General features: G+C 33.1%; 1 long non-coding RNA gene across 1 annotated transcript; it reads left to right on the forward strand.

Moving 5' to 3' along the window:
* Positions 1-1,458: 1,458 nt before the first annotated feature.
* On the forward strand, positions 1,459-11,132 carry LOC143231758 (uncharacterized). The gene is made up of 3 exons (XR_013017162.1): positions 1,459-1,689; positions 4,492-4,614; positions 6,384-11,132. It is a non-coding gene; the product is annotated as an uncharacterized LOC143231758 (long non-coding RNA).
* Positions 11,133-12,439: the final 1,307 nt, after the last annotated feature.

A 12,439-nucleotide genomic window follows, 5' to 3' on the forward strand; every position in this document is an offset into this window, starting at 1 on the left:
TGTGTACAGACCATGTTCTGGTACTCGGACTAGAAATCCATATATATGTTGAAACATTATAAATGCTCAGGCTACATAACATTTGTTTTCTCTCACCAACAAATTCAAGTACTTTGATTAGAGAGAGACATGTGTGTCTTGTATTTGCCACTTGTAACCCAGCTAGATCAATCACACACTTCATTCTGAGAAGCAGCAAATTGAGAAACAAACTAAGAACCCTCATAGTAGTGTTTTGCAAATTTGTCGATTGCAAATAAACATAATTCATACAAGCTGACACAGCGGGCTTGTGCTATGTAATCGAACTAAAATTTTTTGCAGTTTATTTAATGATAAGGAATATTATGCATATATATGATGCCTGAGAATATGGTAGGCAATATTTCCATCATGTGCGTCTAACTTCGTCTCTGTTTATAAATCACCATGGCGTTTTCTGTATTATAATCTAGCAACCATTCTTCATCAGATGGCGGCTCGACATAACCAGATAATTAGGGCACTTGAATCATAACCGTTCGCTCTTTCAGCTGTGAGGGCGTTATATGTGTCAGTCAATCTCATTATTCGTTAGTAAAAGAGTGGCCCAAGAGTCGGCGGTTGATGGTGACGACTATCTCCCGTCATACTTGTCTTTCAATGCTAATTTAGAGACTACTACCCGAAATAGTCCTCTTGTCGCTTTGTGCAAATTGTGCAAACTCCAAAGAAACCAACTGATGGATGATAGTTTTTATAGACGTTTGAACGATTTGGTAGCAATACTTTTGTGAGGGTAAATTAAATAATTTAAAACGACAACCTAACATTTTAAAAACCTAATAGACTTCACTCTCTACAGGGGTGCGCTTTTCTTCCCCCTGATATCTAGAAATGCATATGTGTAAAATAATTGCTCTTATATGTCACATGCCTTACAAAGTGTTCTAATTAATAAGAAAATCGTGGATGACTAAGGCAGTTGCCTCTGTGTGGCTCTGCTCAAATATGCAAAACGAACCAAACAAATAATTTATTTTTCTTACATATTATCCTTTCATTTTCTGTAACACAATACTTTTAAAGAGTCTTATAATATTAAAAGCTTTAAAATGTTTATGTCTAAAAGTAAAGTAAATAAACGAAAGTGTAAATTGTTCTCTACATACATTACTATATACGGTTGAGTGTAAAAAATATATATTAATGTTCATTTAGTAACTAAGAAACTCTGCGCGTTCGAAATTTAAATATTTTCAAAATCAAATGCAACTTATAATTTGGGATACTATGAACCCTCGATAAAAAATTATGTCGAAAAGTAAAAGCTGTCACAAAATAGTTAGAATATTAAGTAATATATTCTTTTTATATAATTGGTTTAAAATATTTGGTATATCTTATACTAAAAGAATAAAGTTTGTTGCATTTCAATTTCAGAATACTTGGTATTTAAAAGTATTTTTCACAGACATTAAAATCTAGAGATTAACCCACCGATGGAGCAGTCTGAAAACTTCGATCCAACGGGTCATTGATACGTTGTATTTATTAACCTATATACATAATTTATGACAGTGCTCTAAAATTAGGAAATGTAATGACTAATGTTTTAGTTTGGAGTTGTAACGTGTAGTTGGTGACGAAGCTGTAGTTTGTTCTCTTCTGTGGAAGAATCAGTCTTTGATTCCATCCTTTTAATGGCGCGTAAGTATCAGAACATTTCAATTCTGGCAATCAGTTTATAAATATTGGACTTTTAAATTTTAACCGCTGTTACGAGATAATAAGACGAGTTGTTCAAATACTGGGCCAGGTGCTCTATTATCTTTGTGATACAAGTTACCTCTTACCGTTATATTATTATTATTATCAGTGATAATATTTATCTCTATTGTAAACATTAAATATCAAATTGTAAAAAGAACATTAAAAGGTGGATGCGTCAGATGTTTAACATTTAAACAACTGTATTCACTTCTTAATTAATTCATCTAGGCCTAAACTAGTAGTTCATCAATCACACATTATAGTATACTGTAACAAAACCTAGGAACCTAATAGTATTTACTTCTAACGTAATTATACTTGAAAATTATTTATCTTCTCTTATATTTCAGTAGCACAAAGGGTTTTGAAAAAGTTAAGGATTTGATATACAAGTTGCTTTCTGCCTTTTTTGTTTTGTAAATCCTTGAAATTGAATAGTGGACATGTACCAGACGATTGGAAGTTAGGTAATATCATCTTTATAAGAGAAGTGATTAAAAATTGTCTCAGTTATAGTAGGCCTATTAGTCTTACATCAGTTATGCAAAAATTTTTGAAAGTTTAATAAAAGATGCTGTAGGACCACAAGGCCACTTAACAAAGTTTAATATTTTGTTGGATAGTCAATATGGTTTTACTAAAGCCTCACAAATGTTTTGACATTCCTTGAAAAGGTTACTGCTTATGTAGATCAGGAATAGAGTGTATATTTCATGTATCTGGATTTCCAGAAAGCATCTGACAAGGTGTCACATAAAGGGCTTGCAAGAAACATCTGTAGGTGTGGGGGTTAAGTTAGCAAATTAGATAGAAGAGTGGCTGGATGGAAAAAAGAAGAGGGTTGTTATATTAGAGTTTAACCCAAACTAGATTATTGTCACAAGTGGGGTACCTTGGGTCTCAGTATTAGGACCTTTGCTCTTTTTGATTTACATGAATGACAATGACTAAAAATAGTCAATGAATTACTTAAATTTACAGATGATATGAATATTTTGGTTTTTGGACAAATAAATAGTATATGTATTTTAATTATGATAAATGTAAGACAACTTTAACAGCATCACAAAAGAAAGAGATATTGGCGTAAGAGTCAGTCAATCTCTTAAGCTATCCAAGCAGTGTGCTGTTGCTAGAGGTAGGGCAAATAGTATTTTAGGTTGTATAAACAGACATATTGAATACAAGTCTAAAGAAGTTATAATTTTATTGTAATCTACATTTGGAATACTGTGACCAGTCTTGGACTCCTTACCTTAGGAAAGACTGAGTTGTTGGAAAGAATGTAAAGAAGGGTTACTACAATGGAAGAAGAGGTTGAAGTTTGTGAATTTGTCATCTTGAAAGAAGAAAGGTTAGGGATGACCTGGTTGAGGTGTTTGAGATTGTAAAGAGGATTGGTAGAGCTGGTGTGTCAACTTTTTTCATATCTAACAGTCAGAACAGTAAGGCTCGCTCAGGGATGACCTGGTTGAGGTGTTTGAGATTGTAAAGAGGATTGGTAGAGCTGGTGTGTCAACTTTTTTCATATCTAACAGTCAGAACAGTAAGGCTAGGAGATCAAATATACATTTTGGTAGGATAGGAGACATATTGTAGAGACAGTAAATTTAAGTGAGTTTAAGAGAAAGAATGATAATTATATGAGTGATAAGGACTGGCTTTGAGAATTTTCTTTAGTTGAGAGTTTGGGACAGGCAATGTAGACCAATAGGTCCCATGTTATATTAAAACTCTTTTGTCTTATATGTCATGTATTAGACATACTTCTGTATTGGCAGAAGAAATGTGTTACAGAATATATAATAAAGATTTTCACTTGTCAAACTGTGATGTAATGACACTCCTCCTCAGAACAGTTAAAAAAAACAAAACGACCTTGTCTGCTAGGCATGATATATTTTTAAACAACTGAAATAATATAGAAGGGTTAGTTGAGAAACTGTTAGTATTAGCACAGGTGTTTAGTGTTAAAATAATCAAATTACTAATAGTTGTAGCATCAAAATTATAAGCCACATGAAGTTTTTAAATTTTTAAGACCTTTACGATTGGATAAATTAACTCCGCCACACTCCTCCTCGAGCCAATCATGTAACTTGTTCAAACAAACCAATGTCGTGTGTAATCTTAGACCATTATAATTAAATTTCTCTTATCCTGTTTAAAACATTCTCATTTTTTTCATCAATACTTCATAAAAGTGACAATAAAATGTATTATGTGATAGACCAGCATGAAGGTCATTTGTGGCACACAAACCAAATGAGATAAAGCTCATGGGTTAATATTTTCACCTGTCACACAAACCAAATGAGATAAAGCTCATGGGTTAATATTTTCACCTGTCTGTGCACATAAAGAAAGAAAAACACAATTCCATCTTTAAACATACATTACCTCTTTAGAGAGGTTATTCTTAAAATTAATTTAAAAAAGAAATTGATCAAATTCTATCCAGGATGAAATGGAAATCAAGATAAGTGTTTTGCTAGATGTAGTTATGGGAAAAAAATCTTGTATATTCTATTGAGTTCCTTTTACTTTTGTTTCTTCCAACAAAATATTTTTTACTAGAATGGAAAACAAACTTCCTTAATATAGTAACAAAGTAAAAAAACTGAATATTTTGAATGTAGTTTTTGTGGCCTTCAAGGAATTCAAATTCTTTTAATGACTTTGATCTTAGTGGCTGTTTGTACACTCAAAGTGGTGTAAAATGTTTTGTTTTGTGAACAGGTGGAAACCAGCGTGAGTTGGCCCGGCAGAAAGCCGTGAAGAAACAACAGGAACAGAACAAAAGAAAAGTGCTGAACTAAAAACCGGAAATAAGGGACTGACACTTGAGGAACGTAAACACAGGTATATAAACTGAAACCAGTGTTGTAAAGGGGTACACGTGGTTCAACAAGGGTTTGGTTCCATTATTCTTCTCAGTAATTCTCTTTATTTTAATTGTAAAGGTTCCTTTCTGGGGACAATAACTTGGGTTCGGTTGAACGTCACCGCCTCGATGCATAGATTAAAAAGCATGAAGCTTGAAAGTGCAATTGGTGAACGGTAAAAGAAACTTTCCAAACACAAACGTTTTATCCAGCTTCTCCTGGCTTTGTGATGCTGAAGTTATAATTTGTTTTATGACTAGCTTATGTGTATTCATTAATGGAATTATTACACTGTATAGCGGATGATCACCAAGTTTGATATAAGTGCAAAGGAGTCTGACATCTTTAAATGTAATCTGGCTGCAAGGAGACTCCTGTGATGCTCGTGACATTTGTTCTGTGGCTGCAAGGAGACTCCTGTGATGCTCGTGACATTTGTTCTGTGGCTGCAAGGAGACTTTTGTGATGCTCGTGACATTTGTTCTGTGGCTGCAAGGAGACTCTTGTGACATTTGTTCTGTGGCTGCAAGGAGTCACTTGTGACAATTGTTCGGTGTAATCCACCTTTTTTAAGTTATTGTTTAATTAATGACAAAATAGTTGGTTGTATTTACAACTTAATATTAAAAGGTGTACACTTACAAGATGCCAAATCTTTTATAAGAGAAATAAATAACTTATAAGATTGTATGTTAGTAGTTTTTCTCACTTGAGTATTTTGTAATATACCGATTTCTAATACACTAAGTATCGGTAACAAGCAGGCTTTTTATAATATGTATCATAAGAATGATGTGGATACACAATACATGCAGTAATGATGTGGATACACAATACATGCAGTAATGATGTGGATACACAACACATGCAGTAATGATGTGGATACACAACACATGCAGTACAAACTCTTGATTCATATACACCTGTAACAACAAAATAATAAATCTTCAGATTATTTGAGAGACTCTGATGTGATAAACAAACTGCATACAAAATTAGAAGTGATGGGATTGTTTGAGAAAGTTAGTAAAACAGATATAAACAATTTACAAGACCACAAGTTTCTTAACCTCACTTACCGATTGGTATCGTTTAATGTTTCTCGTAGTTTCAAACATTTACCATAGTTTATAATAGTGCCAAATAGAACAATATTACAGGAACTATGTACTAATACTAGCATTAAATAGTTGTGTAGATTAACTTATCAACCTTTAGTATGTATACAGTGTACACTACATATAAACCAAATGACACTGCACATAATGGAATGTGTCGTCACACGTACACTCACAATGTATACGAACACTAGGTAAAGAAAATGCACAGAAATGAACAATTGGAAAAAATAGTAAGTGAGGAAACAAGTCATTGTATGATAAACATAACCAAGTTTGATAAGTTTAGTCCAACTAGCTAATTGTATACAGAATATAAAAAGTAAACAAAGTGGGCATGGACCAAATATGAGATTATACAGAAGTTTTATTATATCATCACACCCATTCCTACCTTGTTTCCTCACTTTTAGTTTTTTTATAAATATTTTTTCCATTTTTACAGTTATTGAAATCACCTATATTTCAAATCATTACAGTTTCGACAGATTCGTATATAATTAATGTAATTAGCCAATTAATTTTTATTTCCTGGTATAATTTTAACAGCATTAAACTAGGGAATGTGTAGTGTATTTAACATGTTAAAATTCAGGTGAACAGTTTTAGTTTTGTTCGTATATTTTAGGGATGCAGAACTGATGCGTCTTAAGCAGAAGAAGGCAGAAGAAAAGAAACAGAGTGGAGGAGAAACTAGTGAATAAAAGTAAAAAACCAGTGAACAAGAAGTGACTATCACCTGTATTGACATGTAGTTTCTCATTTAGTAAACAGAATTTGCTGGAGTAAAATGTGACAGATTTTTTTCCTTTGTTTTTGTAGTGTAAGGCAACTATGTTTGTGTTTAATCAGTTATTTGAATTTCAAGGTCTTACTTACCAAAAGAATAAACTTTCTTTGTTTGTGATATTTCTGTTCTAGTTGTTGTACACAATGTTTGTGATATCATTTCTGTTCTAATTGTTGTACACAATGTTTGTGATATCATTTCTGTTCTAATTGTTGTACACAATGTTTGTTATATCATTTCTGTTCTAATTGTTGTACACAATGTTTGTTATATCATTTCTGTTCTAATTGTTGTACACAATGTTTGTTATATCATTTCTGTTCTAATTGTTGTACACAATGTTTGTGATATCATTTCTGTTCTAATTGTTGTACACAATGTTTGTGATATCATTTCTGTTCTAATTGTTGTACACAATGTTTGTGATATCATTTCTGTTCTAATTGTTGTACACAATGTTTGTGATATCATTTCTGTTCTAATTGTTGTACACAATGTTTGTGATATCATTTCTGTTCTAATTGTTGTACACAATGTTTGTGATATCATTTCTGTTCTAATTGTTGTACACAATGTTTGTGATATCATTTCTGTTCTAATTGTTGTACACAATGTTTGTTATATCATTTCTGTTCTAATTGTTGTACACAATGTTTGTTGGGTAAATTCAGTGGTGAAATTATTCTTGTCATTAAAGGGGCACTGTTACACATTAACTGTCTAAAAATGTAGATCTATGGTTTTCGTAACCCTTGTTATAAATAAATTCAGCATTTTCTAAGTTAAGAATGGTTTAAGTGTTTTTTATTGATATATTTGTTTTGTATACTAGCAGGATGTTTGCACTGAATGTAACTGCTTGTTTTTTAATTTTCTCTTTGCTACAAATGTATACAAGTGCTGATAACATGGTTGTTTTGTACATAGGATATTTTAATGTCAAAATGTCAGTTTCTATAATTCACCAATGTTTTTGGTGAATAAGATCATCAAACATTGTTATGAAACAGGAATTTGTTTTTCCTTTAAAGTAGTTAAATTCTGTTTCTACGTACATAACAAAGTAACAGTAAAATTCTTTTAATCAGAATAGTTCACAATGTTTCACAATATTGCAGGCAGTGAGAATCCATACAATGTATCTTCCAAGCATTATCAGGTCTCGGTTTGCATTTTAACATAATTTGAGCTCTGCACTGCATATCAGGTAAAGTGAAGGTAACACTAAACCGAGCAGTTTTCAGAAGTCAGTATTGCACTGCATATCGGGTAAAGTGAAAGTAGCACTAAACCGAGCAGTTTTCAGAAGTCAGTATTGCACTGCATATCGGGTAAAGTGAAAGTAACACTAAACTGAGCAGTTTTCAGAAGTCAGTATTGCACTGCATATCGGGTAAAGTGAAGGTAACACTAAACCGAGCAGTTTTCAGAAGTCAGTATTGCACTGCATATCAGGTAAAGTGAAAGTAGCACTAAACCGAGCAGTTTTCAGAAGTCAGTATTGCACTGCATATCAGGTAAAGTGAAAGTAGCACTAAACCGAGCAGTTTTCAGAAGTCAGTATTGCACTGCATATCAGGTAAAGTGAAAGTAGCACTAAACCGAGCAGTTTTCAGAAGTCAGTATTGCACTGCATATCGGGTAAAGTGAAAGTAGCACTAAACCGAGCAGTTTTCAGAAGTCAGTATTGCACTGCATATCAGGTAAAGTGAAAGTAGCACTAAACCGAGCAGTTTTCAGAAGTCAGTATTGCACTGCATATCAGGTAAAGTGAAAGTAGCACTAAACCGAGCAGTTTTCAGAAGTCAGTATTGCACTGCATATCAAGTAAAGTGAAAGTAACACTAAACCGAGCAGTTTTCAGAAGTCAGTATTGCACTGCATATCAGGTAAAGTGAAAGTAGCACTAAACCGAGCAGTTTTCAGAAGTCAGTATTGCACTGCATATCAGGTAAAGTGAAAGTAGCACTAAACCGAGCAGTTTTCAGAAGTCAGTATTGCACTGCATATCGGGTAAAGTGAAAGTAACACTAAACCGAGCAGTTTTCAGAAGTCAGTATTGCACTGCATATCAGGTAAAGTGAAAGTAGCACTAAACCGAGCAGTTTTCAGAAGTCAGTATTGCACTGCATATCAGGTAAAGTGAAAGTAGCACTAAACCGAGCAGTTTTCAGAAGTCAGTATTGCACTGCATATCAAGTAAAGTGAAAGTAACACTAAACCGAGCAGTTTTCAGAAGTCAGTATTGCACTGCATATCAGGTAAAGTGAAAGTAGCACTAAACCGAGCAGTTTTCAGAAGTCAGTATTGCACTGCATATCAGGTAAAGTGAAAGTAGTACTAAACCGAGCAGTTTTCAGAAGTCAGTATTGCACTGCATATCGGGTAAAGTGAAAGTAACACTAAACCGAGCAGTTTTCAGAAGTCAGTATTGCACTGCATATCAGGTAAAGTGAAAGTAGCACTAAACCGAGCAGTTTTCAGAAGTCAGTATTGCACTGCATATCCAAATATATATTAAAAAATGGACTTTGTGGAGCAGTGGTAACCAGTAATTTTTTCTCACATTTCTTCAGATGATGACCAAAAGTCAGACTTAAGCTAGATACGTAATTATTCAAATACATTTTTACTTTGTTTTTGCAACATCTGCTTGTAGTTGGGGACACCAGCCATGCTTTTTATGGCCTGATGCAGTGTTGAGCCATCTGTTAGGAACCACTGTTGAAAGAGCTGTGTAGAAGATCCCATTGGATGGCATGTGTGTAACATATAAACTGCAGGAGTGGGGGTTCAGACCTCATCCTTTTGGATGTGAAACACTCGATGTGCAACATTATGTTTTTCATTGTTTTTGGATTTTCTGAAATCTAACAAAATAATCATTATTAAATTCAGTATCGTTGTAGAAATTTCAGTCCATCATTTTTCCTTTGTGAAGAAATCCTACATCAGAAGTGAAGTCAAATTGACTCTGCAGAAATACTGTGAATTACAGGCTCCGTTTCCAACGGTGTTGAAAAAATCGTGCACTCTTATGATCATGTTTTTAAATTGGCTGGAAACTGTTACAGTGTTGATTAGTCTTGTAAGCCATACATTTAACTTACTGTTTGCTTTGTTTTAGAATGTTAGGCCACAAACATTCATCTTAAAATTACAGATATGTTAATGTTCCTATATGTGTGCCCTATACAGCCTAAGCCTTGCTTTTCAAAAAATTGTGTCCACATCTAATTTGTGTTTAGATTACGTGTATGTATTACAGTGAAATTAGTTGTTGAGATACATCTTTACAAGCTGGTAGTATTTGTTTTCCTTCAAGTCAGTTTTACTCTTTGTCTTTTGAACATGTGGTCAATCCAGTAAGATTAAATTTGTTACATATTCTCTTGTTACCAGTTGACCTTTCAGTACCTGACTTTTTTAGTTAATGGCCTTTCTGTCTTCTTATTTTTGTGGACAACTTCCTGGTTTCAGTTGTGTTTGGACAACATTGGTAGTCATTGGTTCAGTTGAATGTGACTGGTGTTTCACATTATGCTTATCAGAGGTTTATTCAGTTTTTTAACTTCAGTCTTTAACACATTACTTTTCATGTTTTATGTATCATCATGAGAACCTTGACCTATGTTAGGTCCCGTTTTATGTATCATCATGAGAACCTTGACCTATGTTAGGTCCTGTTTTATGTATCATTATGAGAACCTTGTAACTTGAGGGGTTGTACTGTAAATGTTACAGTTCATAAACTTTGTTTTTTATCAAATTCCATGACCTCGTTAAATATATCTGTTTAAGAAGTCTCACATTAGAATATATAATTTAATTGTTCAGAAACAAGGCTGATGTTTTCTTACGTCCTGTAATGAATGGAAGTATCTTGAACTTACCAAATTTTTGGCTGTTTCAACCAAAGTGTACAATTATGTTTTAATTTATAACAATGTTACAGGTATTCATTAAGTCCTATGAATGTCACTTGTTAAAGTTTCACCTAAGACTTAGTGGAGTTTTACTTCTAGTGAGTGATATTTTTTATATAAGATGATTGCATACAATTAATATTTATTAACTGGACTAATGGAAATAAATTAGACACTACTGACTTAGGTCATTAATCTACTTGTTTGAACGTTACTGACTTAGGTCATTAATCTGCTTGTTTGAACGCTACTGACTTAGGTCATTAATCTGCTTGTTTGAACCTCTACTGACTTAGGTCATTAATCTGCTTGTTTGAACCTCTACTGACTTAGGTCATTAATCTGCTTGTTTGAACCTCTACTGACTTAGGTCATTAATCTACTTGTTTGAACCTCTACTGACTTAGGTCATTAATCTGCTTGTTTGAACCTCTACTGACTTAGGTCATTAATCTACTTGTTTGAACTAATGAAGTATTTAATGATTTGTAAGAAAACAATGAAGAAAAATGTTACATTGTTTTTATACAAGTTTTATTATGAAAACTCAGATGATACAAGTTTTATTGTGTGATGCATATGTGTTAGTGATTGTAAATAAAGCCTTCAATTACTGTTATTTTTTTATGTATAATAATAATAAAACTATTTATACAAAATTTGAAATTTGAACAACATGTATTAGGCCTTTGTAGTGCAATTTTATAACCTGTTTGATGTGGCTACAATATGTTAAGTGTGTCTATAAATTTCTTCAGACTATATTAGACAAAGTGGCAGAAAATTTGTAAATTTAAATCCTGCTATATGGGCAGAGAAATGTGTAATGAACTGTTGGCTCGGTATTTCTTGAAACTTAACTTTCTGCTATTTCCTGTAAATCAGGGCCGTTTCTCAGCCTTTATTACTTTTCGGTTTAAAATTATCATTGTTTGGAAGAACTGAGCATAACTTACCAGCTGGTCAAGCATGGATGACCTGGTATTGAGGTCACTCATTCTTCAAGGTTCATTCCACTGAAATAAAGTTGGTTATAGTATATAGTGAAGTAGAAAAATAACAAAGGTCTTAAAGAATGGTTTGTTTCATGTCTATAACAGGTGGTTTTCACTAATAATTGTCTTTATAAAGTGCATGAATGTTTTGCTTATTGGCTATATTTCACGGTATATGAAAATTAAATTTAAATTCTAAAAAGTGACTGTTTATACTTTTGTTGTGATGGTTGACACTTAAGGTCTCCCGCTGGTACAATGGTAAGTCTATGGATTTCCAACCCTACAATCAGGGGTTCGATACCCCTCGGTGGACTCAGCAGATAGCCCAATGTGGCTTTGCTATAAGAAAATGTGCTCTTTGTCACTTAAGGTTTGTTAGATTTATTTTTATCATAGACTGACTTGTTAATTAAACTCGGCGAATTTCATAGTTTTTAAAGAGTTACGCTCACTATGTCGTTAACATTGGAGGCATGAAAATAGCTTATTCTCTGTATGATACTCTGTGTTAGTGAACTGGCTTATTGGGAGGGTCTCTTTATTTTATTAAACTATAAAGCTGAGAATGCCCATTAAATTAGGGTTGTGAGAGTAAGGCTTACCAGTGGACTGCCCACACTCACAAAACTGTTTTTAAGAGACTATGCTTTTGTAATAGTGATATATTTAAGTGCAGAAATTACTTTTTGTTTGAAGAGTTAAACATGTTAGGTGGTTTTACCTGTTGAAAGTCTGGGCTGTTGAACAATCTTGTACCTCACAATTTATTATACTGTAAAGTATAAAATAATTCTTTTTTATAAATATATAATGTCTATCCACTATGTGGATTGCTTAGTTCTAAATGTGTATACATTCATTCACTTCTCAGCTGCATATTTGGGTATAAAAACATTTAACGTTTTACAAAAAAAAAAAACAACTTAATTTGAATATTTTAACTTTAATTCTAGAAAATGTAAGTTAACAA

The sequence above is a fragment of the Tachypleus tridentatus genome, chromosome 11 (genome assembly GCF_004210375.1).
Source record: "Tachypleus tridentatus isolate NWPU-2018 chromosome 11, ASM421037v1, whole genome shotgun sequence".
Classification (NCBI taxonomy): Eukaryota; Metazoa; Arthropoda; class Merostomata; order Xiphosura; family Limulidae; genus Tachypleus; species Tachypleus tridentatus.